Source organism: Odocoileus virginianus, chromosome 11, assembly GCF_023699985.2.
Source record: "Odocoileus virginianus isolate 20LAN1187 ecotype Illinois chromosome 11, Ovbor_1.2, whole genome shotgun sequence".
Taxonomy (NCBI): domain Eukaryota; kingdom Metazoa; phylum Chordata; class Mammalia; order Artiodactyla; family Cervidae; genus Odocoileus; species Odocoileus virginianus.
Window position 1 is genome coordinate 50071994 of NC_069684.1, and position 20048 is coordinate 50092041.

Consider the following 20048-nt stretch of genomic DNA (forward strand, 5'->3'; position numbering starts at 1 on the left):
TGTTGCATTGCAGCAGCTGCCTTTTTCCTTTTTCTCTCTAATCAATAAAACAGAAGCTAAATTATTTTTTCAGCCCCAAAGAATTGAATGTACCGTCGTAAAATGTTACTTTAATTGATACGATGAAACATATGGTGTGATATTTTTCGTGTTTGTTTCTCCAATTGTGTTAGAGAATAAACCATGATGTGGTGTGTCATTCATTGGAGATTTTTTTTCAGCCTTTCCTGTGTTTTGTGTCCATAACCTCCTCTTTTCGGATTGGTGCAAGACTTCGTGAGAAATGGGACTTGGTAGACTGAAGGCTGATCCATTCTGCGTTATCATCCTTAAGGCCTTCCTTTTAGGTTAAACAATTGTGGATAAAAGTAAATTACTCCATTTCTGTCTTCTGAAAGAGATAGTCTTACAGTTCATTCGGATTTGAATCTCCTTTGTGTTAAAAGATTAATGGCTAACCGTTGCCAAGACCCTTATAATGTAATACAATGAGATTTGAATGATATAATCTACACATTCCTGCGTTTTGGCAAGAAAATGTCATGTCATTGGAATTCTTTCTCAATTTAAGTAGTTTCCACTTTAAACTTTTTTTTTTCTATCAAGATTGAACACTACTTTCCCATTTTGGTTTTTAGCTTTCAGCTTATTGTGAATTTGAATTGTTTATCTCTGAGTCAAGGTATGGAGCTTTATTTGAAGGCTTTGAAATTTGTTTTTAATGCTGTGTCTCTAAGTGACCCCTTTTCCTTTGTGATTTCACAAGCAAGTTATTTTCAAGTATAGATAGTGCAAAAGGTTATTATGGCATACTTTGTAAAATATGGCTTGAAAAACTTGAGCCATGCCTTTGAACATAGTTTTTTTTTTTTTTTTAAATCAAGTTATTGATGTCCTTGAAAACTCTGGAACTATAATAAAGCATTGTTAATGTTAAGTCTTGTAATAAATTATATTGATTTCTGCTGTAACTTTTAATGCTTATAGGGGTCTTGGAGACCAAAATATATCAAGTTTTTCCAAACTTTGGGTAAACTTTTCCCAACATTGAAAAATGTAAAACAATGAAAGTGAGTTATTTTAAAATGAAATGATTGTAAAGTTGTCAGATTCAAAGACTGTGAACCAAAAAGAAAAGAAAAAACTTAAAAATTAAAAAATATTTAGTGAAGTTTGATCACTATCATGTATAGTTATCAGCCTGTCAAAGGTAAATTATATCTTCACTTAAAAATTCCTTTTCTAATAAGAAGTAATTTGTAACTTTTAAGCTGTTTTCCTGCTCTGCTCTGTTCCTTATTAAATGTAGAAAGGGGGGAATCACACCGATGCTTCCCAGTAGCTTAAATATAGAACATGCTACACAGGTCTGAAAAGTTTGTTAAAGTAGTCTACAGTAATTCTTTGTAGGCTAATTGTGAATAATTTACAAGCAGAAAAGAGGATCAGCTTTTCACTTTGGAAGGCATTGGATTATTTGGCAGGTGGTTTGTGCGACTCGTATGTATTCACGTTTCCTTAGATACCTGTAAAAGCAGGATTGTCTGGTAAGGAAGTAAAAAGTGCTGGTTGCAAAAAGCTCTGGCATATTTTGGTGCGTAAGAAATGGCTTTTTAGGTTATATTCATATTGATTTGGTCTCGATGCTTTCCAGTATGCTAGGACATAAATAAATGTTACACTATTAAATTGAGTCTCTCTAATTATGAGGAGTTCTGATGCTTTAAAGGCCATCCAGAAATAGGAGTGTATGGGTAGGAAATTTCCACTTAAATAATAATAATTCTGAAGAGGGGCTGTGATAAACATGTTGCGGTTTAGGCATTTGTGAGAAGATCTCTCAGATGACTTCAGTTTCAGCAATGGCACTCACTGGTATAATGTAATAACTCCTTTGCAGAAGGGAATGGAATAATACCTTGTGCTTAGTTGCTCAGTCATGTCCAGCTTTCTGAGATCCTGTTCCTGAAGCAATCTTAGTGGCATTCTACACATTTAAAAAGCTGTGTATAGAATTACTTGTTAGTACTTTTTTAAAAAACAGATGGGAATTAAAATGAGAACATGTATTTCTTATACAAAACAGTGAGAGGGTTGAGACCTAAAAAACTGATACTTTTGTTAGTGGAACACCCAACTTTTTGTTCTATTCTTATTTTTCATTTATGTAATGATTGAAAATTATAAGATGATTTGTGATAGAGGTAGGGGATTATGTGTAATATTAATATAGCATATACCTTTTAAATTATTACATTTTTGCTTAATTGGTTAGTTACTCAAATTTTTTTTTTTTTTTTGATAGAAAGAGAAGCTTGTCTGATATAAGATAGTTGCATGTAGCTTAGTGGCTAAGAAGATCTCAGAAGATTTCGGATTGACATTCTTAGATTTGTATTAAATAGTCCAGGATTCCACTCACTCTTCTGTGATGTTCTCATGGAAAAAAGGTGCAGTTGAGTTGTGAGGATTCAGCCAAGTCATTTATTAGCCGGATGACCTTGAGCTGATCACTTTATTTCACTGATTTATATTTAAAAATATGTAAAAATAGGGATAGTTATTTACTGGGTATTAAGGATCAAATGATAATATTGACTAGAAGAGAGTGTGTATTGTGTACTTGTAAACCTTATACAGTTACATTACCCATCTTGTTTTAGGGCTTAGTTGTGTAAGGTAAACCTTTTGGGTAGTTTGCTTCACCTCATCCAGTTCAAAGATGGCAAGCAGGTTGTATTTTGCTTATCTACTCCCAGTTGATAGTGGCTGCCATATTGATAAAGGGCATAGCTGCATTTCTGGGTTTTGTGAAAAAGGGCCCTGATGTTTGATTGGGATGAGGGTTGCATAGAATGGCAATAAAGTGTTTCCTGGTATGCGCCTTATTTACCCATCTGTGATCTAGTCCAGTCTTCTTCTTTTATAGGTGAGGAAACCGATCTTTGTTTCCTTTCCTTGTGTATTTGTTTCCTTTCCTTGTGTATATTTAGTCTTTGAAGCAATTATTGTGACTTTGTTACCTTCATTTATAGTAATCTTAAATTTAATACACATTTTAAGAGTGTGGCATAGCTAAAGTTCAGAAGATCCAGGTTTTATATGCTGACTTGTTAATGGAGAAAACTGACAAATATGGAGATTATTCTATTTCAAGGATTGTTGTGTCAACTGTCAAGTGAGAGCCCGTGAAAGGATAATAATAGTAGTCTCTATTCCCATGGATCTTGCTTTATGCTTGTAGATTTTGGTTGTGTGGCTTTCTTACAGAGGTTAATTTTAGGGGCAGGAGCCAAATTTTCATTTTTTGGAGTGTCAGTGCTTTGTATTTAGGCATTGTTTTGCCTTGTAGGTATTAAGGAATACATCATGAATAAGAATGTGGATTAATGAAGAAAAGGTACTGGTTTTTACAGCAGTCAAGGTTTTCAGTTAGTCCAGTTGGAATAACTGAAATAAGTGGCGGGCCCATTTGGCTGGTATAGAAGAAATTACTTACTCAACTGACAGCTTTGGTTACTTATCTTTTTGGTTACACAGCTTAAATCTGAGGTGACTGTAAAACTTGTGAAACTCCTAGTCTTTTTTTTTTTTTAACGTCCCCTTCCTCTTGAGCCTCCCTTGCCATCCCACCCATCTAGGTTGTTAACACAGCTCTGATTGAGTTTCCAGAGTTATAGGGCAAATCCCCATTGGCTGTCTACTTTACACATGGTAATAGATGTTTCCATGTTACTCTCTCCCTGCATCCCACCCTTTCCACCCCCACCCTTGTGCATAAATCTGTTCTCTTTGTCTAACACCCAGTCTTTATCATAAGTGTAAGAAGGGTTTGGGAAAATGTGATTTCAATTTTTATGCAGTTGTTGGGGAGGAAAAAGACTTCAGTTCTTCCCATGCCCTTCTCTCCTTTCTCTGAATTGATGGATGAAACTGAGTGGAAGTAAAAGTCAGAGAGAGAATCTGAGCTGAGGCTGTTACTTCAGTGAATGCTTCCTCAAACAAAGGCTTATGGAGTTTTCTGGAATAGAAATCAGGAAGAGAATTCCTTGTCAGACCTGAGAAGTAGTCCTTGATTTATCTACATCCCAGCTCTCTTCTGTGTTACTATGTCCTTTGCATATTTTTTTGCCATTGTGTTTATTTCACTGTTTTATCATGATGTGGATTTTTCTGTCCCTCTTCGCTGTAAACTCCTTGAGAGTAGGACAGCGCTTTTATATGTAGGGTTCCAGCAAAATATTTGGCATAAGGTGGGTGCTTATATAAATGCTTGACTTGGGGGTGTCCTTTTCCAGAGTCTATTCACTAACAATAAGCACCACCATTTCTGGAGCACCCATAATGTTTTGTAGCCATACTGGCTATTCTAGGATGTAAAATAGTACTCAGCATGTAATAAATGTTAATAAAGTTATTTAATTCAAATAAAACAAGCATCCTGAACACGAGAATAGGTAGAGAGCTTGTTTCTTACTCAAACACAAAGCTCTGCTGCTGCTAAGTCTCTTCAGTTGTGCGACCCTATCGTCGTGCGACCCCATAGACGGCAGCCCACCAGGCTCCCCTGTCCCTGGGATTCTCCAGGCAACAACACTGGAGTGGGTTGCCATTTCCTTCTCCAATGCATGAAAGTGAAAAGTGAAAGTGAAGTCGCTCAGTCATCTCCGACTCTTAGTGACCCCATGGACCGCAGCCTACCAGGCTCCTCCGTCCATGGGATTTTCCAGGCAAGAGTCCTGGAGTGGGGTGCCATTGCCTTCTCGGAACAAAGCTCAGAAGTGGCCAAAAAGAGTCAGACTCAGGTTTGTCTAACTCCAAAGCCCTTTTGGAAGATACTGGGTTTTCTTGACTTTCTCATTAAATTCTGAATTAACAGAATGGCCATCATTCTGTTTTTTAGTTTCTTTGATAATGGGACTTGCAAATATTTTTGAGCAACAAGCTCAAAATGCCTACATGTCTATTGGCTTAGCTGATTTCTCCTCTGCTTAATGACTGTTTTGATCCTTATTAGTGCTTAAAATACCAATAATTGGATAGTTTGTGATATTCATGAAGAAAGGTTTATTAGTTAGCTCAAGGTGCTATAACAAAATCCCATAGAGATTTATTTTCTTAAAGTTTTGGAGGCTGGAAATCTTGAGATCAGGGTGCCAGTATGGCCAGTTCTGGTAGGACTGCCATCTTTTTGGACACTTTCTTGTTATGTCCTCATATGGTAGAGAGAGAGACAGGTCTCTCCCCTTTCTTACAAGGTCACTGATCCTTTTGGATTTGGACCCCACCTTATGACCTCATTTAACCTTAATTACCTTCTTAATGCCCTGTCTCTGGAATATAGTCAAAGAGGGGATAGGGCTTCAATATATGGATTGTTCTGGGAAATAATTCATCCCATAGCAGAAGATAGCCCGGTTTTTTTGGTCAGTGGATACTGTTTTGATGGAAGAAGCGAATCTGTGTAATGCTTAGGTGATTTTTAGATTGATTGGCTTAAGTAACTCTACATGAAGAAAGCATTTACTGATTAAATGATGAAACTGATTTATGAAAGAGACCTCCTACATTTTCTAGAAATTTCTGTACATTGGGAAGTTTTTGTTTTATAAAGACTCTGATAAGCTGACATTTATTTTTTCAAAGAATCCTTTTGGTATGAAACTATGCATATGGCTCAGTGCAGAGGTTGCATCAGTTCAGTTCAGTCCTCAGTCGTGTCCGACTCTTTGCGACCCCGTGGACATCACCTGTCCATCACCAACTCCCGGAGCCTACTCAAAACTCATGTCCATCGCATTGGTGGTGTCATCCAACCATCTCATCCTCTGTGTCTCCTTCTCCTCCCGCCTTCAATCTTTCCCAGCATCAGGGGCTTTTCCACTGTCAGTTCTTTGCATCAGGTGGCCAAAGTGTTGCATATAAGAGGGTAAAAAGGACAGGCTTTAAAGTCAACCTGAGTTCACAGTAGGTTATAAACCTACTTTGAGTACATCACAATTTTTGAGATATGAATTTTTTTCTATAAAATGGAGATACTTTTTTGCATTATAGGCTTGTTAAGGAGAATTAAATCAGAAATTATTTAAAATGCTAGCATAACATTTGGCACATAAAATGGGCTTGGTGAGAGTAAATCCCCTACCTCTGTGGAAGTCTGACATCTCCTAAGTTTATGTTAAGAATGTGAAAAATGATGTAAAATGGTGCAGCTGCTTTAGAAAACAAGTGTTAAACATAGAGTTACTAGATTACCCAGAAATTTCACTCCAGGATATTATGCACAAGATAAATAAAAATATATGTCCATACAAACTGGATGCAAATGTTCATGGCAGCATTACTCATAATAGCCAAAAGGAACATGGTTGGAAACATGCTAAGTGAATAGAAGTCAGACACAAAAAACCACTTTTGTGACAGGAAGAAGATTAATATTTGCTATGGTTTTGGGAGCGTAAAGGAAGATTGGGAAGTGAGTATGTGCAAGAGGGTTCCCCGACCCCATTCCACTGTGTATATGTGTGTGTGTGTTTGGACGCCGTCAGGGTGTCTGAGAATTCAACTGAATTCTGACATTGCCTACCTGGAGATGGAATCGGATTCCACCTGTAAAGGGCTCAGTCCCACAAGACCCATCTTCTATTTCAGGAAGTGTGTCAGTCGTGTCCGACACTGTGTTCCCATGTACTGTAACCCACCAGGCTCCTCTGTCCATAGGATTCTCCAGGCAAGAATACTTGTGTGAAAGAATACTGGAGTGCATAGCCATTCCCTCCTCCAGGAGATCTTCCCAACCCGGGATTGAACCTGGGTTTTCTGCATTGCAGGCGGATTCTTTACCAACTGAGCCACCAAGGAAGCCCCTTTCCATTTCAGAGATGAGTCGCAAGTCCAGGTTGTTACGTGTACTTCTGATTGACTGGCTGTGACTCAGAGGGCTCCATAGCCCCCTCCTCAGGTGTGATTAATTTTTTAGAATGGCTTGCAGATCTCTGGAAAGCTCGTTTACTTACTAGATTCCTCCTTATTATTAAAAAAGATATTAAAGAGGATGAGCCAGATGAAGAGCTACACAGTTCCTGAACAAAGGAGCTTCTGTCCTTGGGGAACTTGGGTCATGGCATGGTGGCATATGGAAGTGTTCTGGTTCCTTGATGTGGAAGCTCAAAAAAGAGAGCCTGAAAGCCATTCTTCTGTTTTTGTAGAGGCCTCTTCACATTGTCATGATTGACTGAACCATTGGCCAGTGGTGACTGATTTGACTCCTCATCTTTGGAGATAGGCTGGAGGGGGTAGGGGAGTGGCCCTGAAAGTTCCACCCCCTCGTTACTTGGTTGGTCCTTCTGGCATCAGCCCCAGTCCTTGGGTGCTTCTGAAAGTTACTTCATTCATATAACCAAAAGACAGCTTTATCGCTCTGCTTCGGAAATTCAAGGGTTGGGGGAGCTGTGAGTGTGAAACTGGAGGAAGACCAAATATATATCTTAAAAATCACAGTGTATATTGGGTTTCCTTCTGGGATGATGGGAGATGTTCTAGAATTAAACAATGATGATCATTGTTCAACCTTGTGAATATACTTTATTGTTCGGTCGCTTAGTCACGTCCGACTCTTTGCAACCCCATGGGCTGCACCTCACGAGCCTTCCCTTTCATCACCATCTCCTGGAGTTTGCTCAGACTCATGTCCATTGAGTTGGTAATGCCATCCAACCATGTCATCCTCTGTTGTCCCCTTCTCCTCCTGCCCTCAGTCTTTCCCAGCATCAGGATCTTTTCTGAGTCAGCTCTTTGCATCGGGTGGCCAAAGTATTGGAAGTTCAGCATCAGTTCCTTCCAATGAATATTCAGGATTAATATCCTTTAGGATTGACTGGTTTGATCTCCTTGAAGTCCAAGGGACTCTCAAGAGTCTTCTCCATCACCACAGTTCAAAAGCAGCAATTCTTCTTGGACTAATATTTTAAATTGACATCTTCATGTTTTCTAAAGAAGAGAGATTGAAGATAGAGAACCATTGGGCTTTTCTCTTTAGGGAACCAGGTGGGTGGGAGTGCTGAAGTGGAAACGTTAATTAATGGTGCCTCTGAGAGGCCTGATCAAATTTTGGAGTTCTTTATGCGCAGGTAGCATCCATCTCTGGTAGTTCTGTTACAACAAGTATGACTAAAGTTACTGATAATATCAGTGAAACAGGTCCGTCAGAATCTTCAGAAACGAGTTTAATCTGGATAGTGATTTTTCTTGGGTCTGTTTACAGTAATCACAAATACCGGAGAAAGTTTTGTCTTTGGTGTCATCAACCTTGATGATATTTTTGCCCTTCTAGGACATCTGGTCTTGACAAACCTATATGTCTAATGATAATGAAGTCAAAATGACTGACTGTGCTGCCCAGGTCCTCACTCCTATCCTTTTTCTTATCTGTTGTTACATGTGTGAGTGTGGTGGGGAAGAAGATTCACAAAGAACCTCAGACCATAAAGTGAAATAAAATGAATAGCTCTTTAGGTCAAATCTCAAGAGAATCCAAATTGCTTGTGCAATGAACTGATCTTTCTGTGCAGGTGTTGTGATATAAAATATTGGTTATATTTGAGTGTCTGCTTTTGCTTTGAGAAGTCCCCTCCTCATCTACTCCAAATTCTCATCTCACATTAGACTAGTATTGCAAGCAAATTGTGTCCATTCTTTTTTTTTTTTTTTTTTTTTAGCAATTTAAGGTTTATGGATCAAAAAAGTTTTCATTTCATTTACTTTCATCTCTTTTTAGTCACTTATTTGGCTCGGTTTAAGAAAATGAACCCAATTTACTATTATCAAAACAAAGGTTTGGTCAGTGTTTGTTTTAATTACTTTTTTCTTTTCATTATAAAGCAGTACAGATTCTACATAGATTTTAGAAGGTATGAAAAGTATAAAGATTTCAATAACTTAAATCTAAACCATCTAGAATTTTAATATTTTGATATATAACTTTCAAGATTTCTCATAATGCATATGGCATATGTTGTGCATCCTCAGTCATGTCCAACTCTTTGCGACCCCATGGACTGTAGCCTGCCAGGCACCTCTGTCCATGGAATTTTCCAGGCAAGAGTACTGGAGTGGGTTGCCATTTCCATCTTCAGGGGATCATCCCAACCCAGGGATTGGACCCACCTCTGTTACTCGTCCTGCATTTGCAGGTCGGTTCTTTACCAATGGTGCCACCTGGAAGCCCCTATAATGCACATAAATGTGCTTGTGGGTGTATGAGTGTGTTTTAAGTAAAAGTGAGATCATACTATTTAGAAGCAAAATTATGTATTTTGTAACTGGCCGTTTTCCACATCTTGTCACTAAATAGAGATCTAAAATAATTTTAAGTGACTGCATGGTATTTTCACTATGCTTTGGGTGACCTTAATCTACTTAATCTCTTGAAAGTTGCTCAGTTGTGTCCGACTCTTTGTGACCCCATGGACTCTACAGTCCATGGAATTCTCCAGGCCAGAATACTGAAGTGGGTGGCCTTTCCCTTCTCCAGGGGATCTTCCCAACCGAGGGATTGAACCCAGCTCTCCTGCATTGCAGGCGGATTCTTTACCAACTGAGCCACAAGGGGTAGACTTTTAGATTTTTTTTCCTTGTTTATAAAAAATACTGCTATGAACATCTTTGGGTATATATATCTTTGTGCATATCATATTTTAAATCTGCACAGATACTTATATTTTAGGATAAATTCATAGGATTAAATTGGAGAGTGTTTATTTTTCCCTTTTCTTTTACTTTTTTCTATCAGCAGGTCCTGTTAGGCCTCCCTTTGCTTCTCTCCGCCTCACCAACACTGCTGAAACCCAGGCCACTGTTACTCACTGGAGCAGTTGGTATCTTCTCATTTTCATTCTTGTGCCCCATTCTCTGTACATCAGTTAGAATGGTCTTAAAGTGGAAATCCAGTACTGTTCTTTGCCTGCTGAAGCCATCAATGTCATCTTAGTGTTCTTGGGATAAAACTCAAACTAATAATAAAACCAAAATTATTAGTAGGTCCTGCGTGATCTGACTATATTCTTAGTTCCTAGAATATGGGAATTTACAGGCTTCTGTGAGTATGCAATACTTGAGTGAATAATAAATGAAATTGCCAGACCAAAGAGAATTTTCTTAGTTTTTGGTACACATTACCAAATTAACAACAATGGATGAGAGTGCCAGTTTCACCTCACTCTAACCAACTCAAGCCATTGTCAGCATTTTTAATCTTTGCCTATCTGATAGGCAGAAGGTGTTATCTCATTGTTTTAATTTGTGTTTCTTTGATAGTAGAGTTGAATATTTCTTCTTGTGTTTATTTGACATTTCTTTTGACAGAGTTGTCTCTGTGTCCTTTGCCTGTTTCCCAAGTAGGATCTTAATTGTTCTTGTAATGATTTATAATGTCTTTAGAAGGTAACCCTTTGTGGTGTAGATGTTTTATGCCAGTTATTTAATGTGGTATTAGAGACTGCCTCAAAACCTAGCAAAACATGTATGAGTTGGCTGGTTAGTTCTGCTGGACTCACTTGTATCTTTTCATTTCTTAACTAGGTTTATGTGCTATGTCTTTTTGTCTCTCACTTAGTAATACCAGGTTGCAAGGTCTTATCAAACCTCTGCCTGCATCCTCTTCCCTAATGCCTTCTTGGCCAAAGTCAGGCTATCAAGCCCAGAGTCAGGATGGGAGGAGACTACACACAAATGAATCAAAATCAACCATATGTATCTTTTTTAAAAAGAAAAAGTTTAAATGAACTGTTTATTTATTTATGGCTGCACTGGGTCTTCATTGCTATGTGCAGGCTTTTTCTAGTTGTGACAAGCAAGGGCTACACTGTAGTAGCAATGTGTGGGCTTTTCATTGCTGAGGCTTCTCTTGTTGAAGAGCATAGGCTCTCCAGCTTGGCCTCAGTAGTTATGGTACACTGGCTTCGTTGCCCCAGGGCATGTGGCATCTTCCTATACCAGGGATCAAACCGTGTCCCCTGCATTGGCAGGCAGATTCTTAACCTCTGGACCACCAGGGAAGTCCAGTTGTACGTATCTTGTAAGCAAATTGAACACTTATCTTTTAATTTTGCTTTGGTATAGAAGCATTAAAGTTTGATGTCAGTTCTGTTAGTCTTTACCTTTATGGTTTCTGCCTTTGGTGTCAAGCCATTCCTTTTCAAACTAAAATGATACAGGTATTCACCTACATTTTCTTCTGTTACTTTTTGGATTCATTTACGTTTAAAATTAAGCCACTTGAAATTTATTTTGGTGCAAGATGGGAGGTTAGTACTTGACTAAATACCAAACATTTAGTTGTCAGCATCATTTGTTGAAAAATCCATCTCTTCCTATTTATTTGAAATGTCATACTCATTGTATACTGAATTCTCATAAATACTTGGCTCTGTTTTGTTATTTGTTAACATTATTATTAATGTCATAATAACATTTGTTATTTGACTCATTAGTTATTTGTCTAATTTTAGGCTATTACCTCACTGTCTTAATTACTCTGATTCTATAGTATATTTTAGTATCTAGAAAGGAAAAGTTACTGTTCATTTATTGTTTTTCAAAATTTTATTTGCTTTTCTATTTGATACATTCCTTTAGTTTTAGAATCATTTCATCAGTTAAAGCAAAAATGAAATAAAAAATTGCACTCCCAAACCTGTTGGAGTTTGAATTAGAATTGTGTTAAATTAATGGATTAATATGGCTGGAGGAATTGATCCCTTTATAATATGGAATTTTCTGTCCTTTTTTGTCTCTGTATATTCAGATTTAAAAATTTTATCTTTAGTAAAGTGCAGCAGTACTTTATAGTTTAGTAGGTTTGACATTGTACCTTTAAAAAGTTCTATACTTGGAAATTAAATTTTCAGCTCATTTTTGCTGTAAGTATATATCTGTTCTCATTTTTCTTTGTCTTAATTTTATTTAACATATATACTTATATTTAAACATAAAGCTTTTGATTTTGAGTTTTTCCTTCTTTAACTCATTTGCAGTGTTGGCATTTCTATTCCTCAGGTTTCTTAGATGTTGAAATGTAATAGCTAACAGTTACTGAGTACTTACTGCCTGAAATACTTCCCATATAATCATTTAATACTCCCCTTTACAACTTATAAGGTAGAAACAGTTGTTAGCCTCCTTTTGTAGGTGAGAAAGATGAGTCTCAGGGTTGAGAACCTCGCCCAGGGTTCAGTTCAGTCGCTCAGTCGCGTCCGACTCTGCGACCCCGTGAATCGCAGCACGCCAGGCCTCCCTGTCCATCACCAACTCCCAGAGTTTACTCAAGCACGTGTCCATCGAGTCGGTGATGCCATCCAACCATCTCATCTCCTGCTCCTCCTGCCCGCAATCCCTGCCAACATCAGGGTCTTTTCCAATGAGTCAACTCTTCGCATGAGGTGGCCAAAGTATTGGAGTTTCAGCTTCAACATCAATTCTTCCAATGAACACCCAGGACTGATCTCCTTTAGGATGGACTGGTTGGATCTTTTTGCAGTCCAGGGGACTCTCAAGAGTCTTCTCCAACGCCCAGGGTTACCCGCTGGTAAACAGTGAACTGGGATTTCACCCCAGGCAGTCTGATTCCAGAGCCCGTACTTTTAACCAGTATTCTAGGGTCTAGGGTCTCTCTGTAATGATTCACTTTTATGAACTGAGGTCTGTGTTTGAATTTTTCTAAATGTTGATGTGAGTGAATATTTTTCTTTGTGATTTCATCATATAAGTGTTCTTTATTTTCTGAAGAACAAGGCCATGTAGAATGAACTGACCTAGAATAGGAGGAACATTTCAGAGATAGCAGGGGTGGGGAGTAAAAGGCTTTATTTGGGTTTAATCTTGAAAAGTGAAACAAAATTATGGAAACATTCATGTTATGGTTGCTACTGTGTGTTAAATTCTTAAGATGGAAGAAGAATGAATCAAGTGTTGGTTGCTTGTTTCACATAATTTTTCTTTAAAAATTGCAAGATGGTATGAAACTATACTATATAGTTAATGTTATGATGGACTTTTCTAGTGTGATCCTAAAGAAAGTCATTTTTGCAAAAATATTCAAGGGCTTTACTTATGTTTTCAGATTTTTTTTGTTTTTGACCTCCTATTATCTCATCTTGATTAGCTTTCTCCAATTATTTGCTGGTGATGTCTGTTCAAATGCTTTAGCTTCAAGTAGCAGACTGAAAGTACTTCAACATTAAGAACATTTACCATCTCATATAATTGAAAGTCTATAGAGAAAGAGTGGGGTCCAAGCCCACTCCACTCAGTGGCTCACAGATGTCTCTGAGAACCCAGGTACATTTTGCCATCTTGAGTATCCATTTAATCTTCACACTGGTAGCAAGCAGGGCATGGGATTTCTAGGCTTCACTTTCAGAAACACTGATTCTTTATGGGAAGAAGGGTCGTCTTTTGTTCCTTTTCTGCCTTTCTTAAGGTATAATTTACATACAGCTAAATTGTTAATCATAAGTATATCTACAGGTTGATTAATTTTTACTACATACACTCATCGGTGTAACTACCACCCAGGTCAGGATACAGAACATACTCATCACCCCATTAAGTACCCTTAACATTCCTTCCAAGTCAGTGTCCCTCTCCAGTGTTCATTTCTGCCAGTGGCTTTGTGATTAGTTGGAAACAGTTCTCATCATTTTTAGTAACTTTGAAGAGTCCTGCGTCTCTTGGAAGGCTTGCACCTCAGCTTTGCACATGGTATTCATTGTGTTGCTTTGTCATTGAAATACCTGTCATCATTGAGAGACTGACAGGTAAACTGAACTGACAGAGGTTACTGTTAGCTTAGGAGGAATGTTTGACAGGGTTGAATTTTATAAGTGGTTAGTTCATTCATTTTTCTGGTGTGTATGTATTAGGATGATTTTGCTTTCCTGGGCAACCTGGCAAGTTATGGGAGTCCAGCAATGAATCATATTAAGACCCCAAGCCTATTTTGTCTTGTATTACATTTTTACATATGTGTTGCTGGATATTCTAATTTATTGCATTGGTGTATTACCCCATCCAGTCTGTGATCTGTGCAACAGTCAGATCTTTCTGAAATTTAGATTTATCAGCTCAATGTCATGTCTAAAACACTTCAGTGGCTTCATGTTGCTCTTAGAATTAAGACCAAACTCTTCCTTTTTATTGCCTACTTCCTGCGTGAATCTTCTTGCTCTGTGATTCCAAAGTTAGTAAAGTGGCACAATAAGATGAATCCTCAAAAGCCAGTTATAAAAAAGTAAAAGATGTACATGGACATACCCATTCCCTTATGCGTATAGTTTAGTGGGGTGGAGGCATTAATCAGTAGTGGTAAAGAACCTGTCTGCCAATACAGAAGAACTAAGGGGTGTGGGTTCAATCCATGGGTTGGGAAAATTCCCTGGAAGAGGAAATGATAACCCACTCCAGTATTCTTGCCTGGAAAATCCCATGGGCAGAGGAGTCTGGTAGCTATAGTCCGTGGAATAACAAAGAGTTGGACACAACTAAAGTGACTTCACACATCGTGAAGGTAGACTTTTATCTATTTTTGTCTGATTCCTTTCTAAATAATGTCATGTGCAAATAATGCTTAAGGTTTTTCTCTAGTATGTATGCCTTTTATTTATAGCAGCTTGCCAATGTTATTTTGTATTGCTTTAGTGAAGTATTTTGTTAAATCCATCTATTATTTTGCTCAAAGCATCTACTTTAAGGGAAATTCCTCTGTCATCTTTTTATATTCCTCTGGATATGGAAGCTTTTCAAGATGTTTTCATTTTAGAAGGAAATGCTGCTGCTGCTAAGTTGCTTCAGTCGTGTCTGACTCTGTGTGATCCCATAGACGGCAGCCCACCAGGCTCCTCTGTCCCTGGGATTCTCCAGGCAAGATAGGCAGGTCTAATAGAATCATCATTGGCTTCAAAGATGTTTTGCTTTTTACTGACTTTGAGACGTTGGCTGTCCCCAGTCTCAATTTCTGTCTCTGCCATATGGAATTAATAATCCATTGCCTTGTTTTGTGGTTTGCCGTAGTGCATTTGGAAAACTTATGGATTTAGTGTATTCTTATACACTTGATTTAGTTTATTGTTTTCTTTGTGTTGTACTGTAACCTTTTTTAAAAAAATAAAATTTGAGCTGCTGAATGTTCTTTTGCCGTTTTCTTTAACCTTTTTTAAAAAAATTAATTTTTGGCTGCACTGGGTCTTTTAAAAAAAATTATTTATTTTAATTGGAGGCTAATTACTTTATAATATCATGGTGGTTTTTGCCATACCTTCACTTGAATCAGCCACAGTTGTACATGTGCGCCCCTGTCCCAAACTCCCCTCCCACCTCTCTCCCTATCCCATCCCTCTGGGTTGTCCCAGTGCACCAACTTTGAGTGCCCTGTTTCATGCACTGAACTTGGACTGGTCATCTATTTCATATAATATAAATGTTGCAATGCTATGCTCTCAAATCATCCCACCCGCGCCTTCTCCCACAGAGTCCAAAAGTCTGTTCTTTACATCTGTGTCTCTTTTGCTGTCTTGCATATAGGGTGGTCGTTACCATCTTTCTAAATTCCATATATATGCGTTAATATACTGTACTGGTGTTTTTCTTTCCAGCTTGCTTCACTCTGTATAATAAGCTGCAGTTTCATCCACCTCATTAGAACTGACTCAAATGTGTTCTTTTTAATAGCCAAGTAATACTCCATTGTGTATATGTACCACAACTTTCTTGTCCATTTGTCAGCCGATGGACATCTTGGTTGCTTCCATGTCCTAGCTATTGTAAACATGCGCTGCGTCTTTGTTGTTCCCTGAGGGCCTTCTCTCATTGCGGTGAGCAGGGGCTTCTCTGGTTACTGTGCTCGGGTTTCTCATTGTGGTTTCTTTTCTTGTTGCAGAATAGGGGCTCTGGGGCTCATGGGCTCAATAGTTGTGGCACACGAGCTTAGTTGCTCTGTGGCATCTTCCTGAATCAGGGATCGAACCTGTGTCCCCTGCATTGGCAGGCAGATTCTTAACTACTGGACCACCAGAGAAGTCTGTTTTTTTTTTTTTTTTTCAATGTGCTGGACCTCAGTTTCGATGAGGAGACGGTAGTGAGTTCTCACTCATTTTGTTCAGATTTCCAAGGAATGCATGAGAGGGTGTCGTCATCGATCAGAAGTCTGTTTTTAAGAATTATTTGTTTGGCTCCATTGGGTCTTGAGTGTGGGCTCTAGAGTGCACTGGCTTAGTAGTTGTGGCATGGCATGTAGGATCTTAGTTCCTCGACCAGGGGTTGGACCCACATCCACTACATTGGAAGGAGATTGTTATCCACTGTGCCACCAAGAAAGTCCCTTTTAGTATGAAAGACTTCTGATGTTAGGCACTCTAAAAGCAAGGAGCTGGTTAAAGTCTTAGAGAATGTATATTTTAAAGTGTTTTAAACTTAAGGTGAATTTTTAAAAAACAGACCCCCTGAACTGTGGATCTGTTATTTGCATCGTTGTAAGAAAGCCTCATTCCCCCCCCAGTGGCCACTCTAACCTTCCCTCCGTATGCTTGGTCCATACTGGGCCAGCTATTCTTCCCAAACTTCCTCCTAAGAAGCTTTCCCTTGCACCCTGCAGCACACAGCTGTCTCAACCTGGCATTCAGCGTCCTCTGCACAATATTCCAGCTGTGCCTGTCCATACTCATCATGTGAATTCATTTCACAGTGGTCTGCTTTTTGTTCCCCAAAGGTCCTGGTGGAATTTTGGTCTCATTACTTCTGCTCTGTCTTCTGGAAAGCTGCCTTCTCTGTGCTCACTCAGTCTCACTCTTCCTTCAGTTTCCTCTGTTAGTTTATATCTTTTAGTGATCACTCCTGGCTAAGTCTCTCTTACTGAACTCAGATCATCTGTTGACCATTCAGCTTGTTTGGTACTTCAGACCTAAAATTCTCCTTCAGAAATCAAGTGTGGGCTCCCTTTACTCCTGGTACATTTCCATAAGCACTTTATAGCCTGCTGGGACAATCAGGGACTTCCAGTAACTTAAAAAATAGATATGTAAAAACTAAACTCATGATTATTGATTTTAATTCTCTAGATAAATCATCTGATTTTCAAAGGTATTAGGGTAGTTTGAGCAACTTAATATTAAACAGTGTGTTTTTATAAAGTTAAGTAGGTATGGGTGAGTGATGGTAATGGTATTTGGATAAAACAATATGTACTTGAAACTATAAAGACCAACACAAGTTGTATGTATGTGTATCTGTATGTTTTCCTAGCTGGAAACCTTGTAAATAAGTATTCTATCACCCAATCAGCAGTCCTGTTTCTCTTTAACAGATTAACTGTTGCATTTCTTTCTGAGTCTGTAAAAAGTACTAAATTAGAAACTAATTCAATAAGGTTTTAATACAGATCATGAGTACAGTGATGAAGTAGACAGTTTATTTTTTGTGACCGCCAGATCGCCTCTTTCCCTCATTTTCCTAAATGCTTCCGTAATTTCTGTATCAATGAAGATCTCTAGAGAAATTGAACCAATATTTATTTATTCATTCATTTAAAGAAATTGACTTACGTGACCTGGGGGCTGATTAGAATGAAATTTGTAAGGCAGACTGGCACACTGGAAATGCAGACAAGAGTTGATTTTGCATCTTGAGTCTGGAATTTGGAGGGCAAGCCAGGAGTATGGAAACTCAGTTTTTATGTCACAGTCTTGACGCAGAATTCCTTCCTTTCCTCTTCTAGCTTCTGGTGTTTCCTGGCAATCCTTGGCATTTCTCGGTTTAGAGGTGCCTTACTCTGATCTCTGCTTCTGTTGTCATAAGTCTGTATTTTCCGCGTGTGTCTGTCTTCACATGGCAGTTTTCTCTTTTAAGGAGGCCAGTCATACTGGATAAAGGGCCCAGATGACTCCAGTGTGATCGCATCTTGACTAATTATGTCTGCCATGATTCTGTGGTTCCAGGTGTCACCTTCTGTGGTACTGGGAGTTAGCACTTCCACATTAGCTTTTGCCTTAGTCCCCCATTTGGATATGGACCATGACTTTGGTCTCATGCATCTCTCACTTTAGTCAGTTGAACAGAGGAGGATATGTGTACACATATAATAAACATAAATACATGCAAAATATCCACAGTGAAACTGTTAGAAGTAATGAATGGATTCAGTAAAATTGCAGGGTACAAGATTAATGCCCCCAAGTCAGTTGTTTCTATACACCAGCAGTGAGCAATAAGAACAGGAAATTAAGAAAGCACTTCCATTTACAGTGGTATCTAAAAGAATAAAACCTCAGAATAAATTTAACCAATGAGTTGGAATTTAACAAAATATTGCTGAAAGAAATTAAGACCTAAGTAAATGAAAAAAACTTCTGTGTTCATGGATTGAAAAGACTTAATATTTTTAAGATGATAGTACTATCCAGAATGATCTACAGATTCAGGCAATCCCTGTCAAAACCCCAGTGATCTATTAAAAATTTTTTTTAATATATCTGTTTTGTGTCTGGTCTTTGTGGCATAGGGAAATCTTTCATTGTGGCGCATGGACTCTCTAGTTGTGTCACGAATGTGGACTTCAGTAGTTTTGGCACTTAAGCTTAATTATCTTGTGCCATGTAGAATCTTAGTTCCCTGACCAGGGATCAAACCTGCATCCCCTGCATTGCAAGGCAGGTACTTACCCACTGGACCATCAGGGAAGCCACCCAGTGGTGTTTTTTTGCAGAAATAGAAAAACTCATCCTAAGGTTCGTATGGCATTTTAAGGGACCTGGAATAGCCAAAGCACTCTTGAAAAGGAACAAACTTGGAGGACTCATACTTCCTGATATTGAAACTTATTCCAAAGCTACAGTAATCAAAACAGCGTGGTACTGTCATAAATACAGCCCTATAGAACAGAATAGAGAGCCCAGAGGCAAACTCATGTTTACAGTCAATTGATTTTTGATTTTATTTTAAAAATTAAATTTTTTTTTTCCATTTATTTTTATTAGTTGGAGGCTAATTACTTTACATCATTACAGTAGTTTTTGTTACACATTGAAATGAATTAGCCATGGATTTACATGTATTCCCCATCCCGGTCCCCCCTCCCACCTCCCTCTCCACCTGATCCCTCTGGGTCTTCCCAGTGCACCAGGCCCTAGCACTTATCTCATGTACCCAACCTGGGCTGGTTATCTGTTTCACCCTAGATAATACACATGTTTCAATGCTGTTCTCTTGAAACATCCCACCCTCGCCTTCTCCCAGAGTCCACAAGTCTGTTCTATACATCTGAGTCTCTTTTTCTGTTTTGCATATAGGGTTATCGTTACCCTTTTTTTAAATTTGGCTGTGTGGCGAGTCTTGTGAGATCTTAGTTCCCTGACTAGGGATCAAACCCGGGCCACCTGCATTGGGAGTGTGGAGTATTAGCCACTGGATTAACAGGGAAGTCCATCGATTTTTGACAGGGGTGCCAAGATCATTTAATGGGAAGAGGATAATCTTTTCAACACGTTACTGAGAAAACTGGATATTCTTAGTTCTTTTGAAAGAGTTTGGGATTTTTCTCTACAGTATGAATGCCTTGGTGTTACTGATATTTGGGGTCAGAGAATTCTGTGTTGTGGGTGCTGTCCTGCCTCTGCTCACTAGATGCCAACCTGTAGCTCACCCCTAGTAAAAATTTCCTCCTAGTGAAATTTTGGATGGGGGAAAAATCACCCCAGTTGAGAACTACTACTCTGAATTCTGAAATGTCAGGAATTATTGTATAACTAAATGTTTAAAAAATATGTTCTGTGTATTTTAAAACATTTATTTTATTTTCTTTTCCTTGCTCTGCCATGTGGCTTGTGGGATCTTCTTAGTTCCCTGACTCAGGATTAAACCCATGTCCTCTGCAGTGAAAGCACAGAGTCTTAACCACTGGACCACCAAGGAATTAATTCCCTTAAATGTTTTATGTTTAAGTGAAAAAAGGTGACTCCTGTTTTGTTTCCTACTTTGATTACCAAAGATTTATATCTGGTTAC

The 20048-nt window shown here is 38.5% G+C and overlaps 1 protein-coding gene and 1 non-coding gene across 4 annotated transcripts in view; one reads left to right on the forward strand and one right to left on the reverse strand.

Annotated features, from left to right (window-relative positions):
• ENAH (ENAH actin regulator) overlaps positions 1 to 20048 on the forward strand; it is a 175782-nt gene that overhangs the window by 18826 nt on the left and 136908 nt on the right. The window lies entirely within an intron of this gene.
• On the reverse strand, positions 16102 to 16193 carry LOC139037577 (small nucleolar RNA SNORD116). The gene has a single exon (XR_011490460.1). It is a non-coding gene; the product is annotated as a small nucleolar RNA SNORD116 (small nucleolar RNA).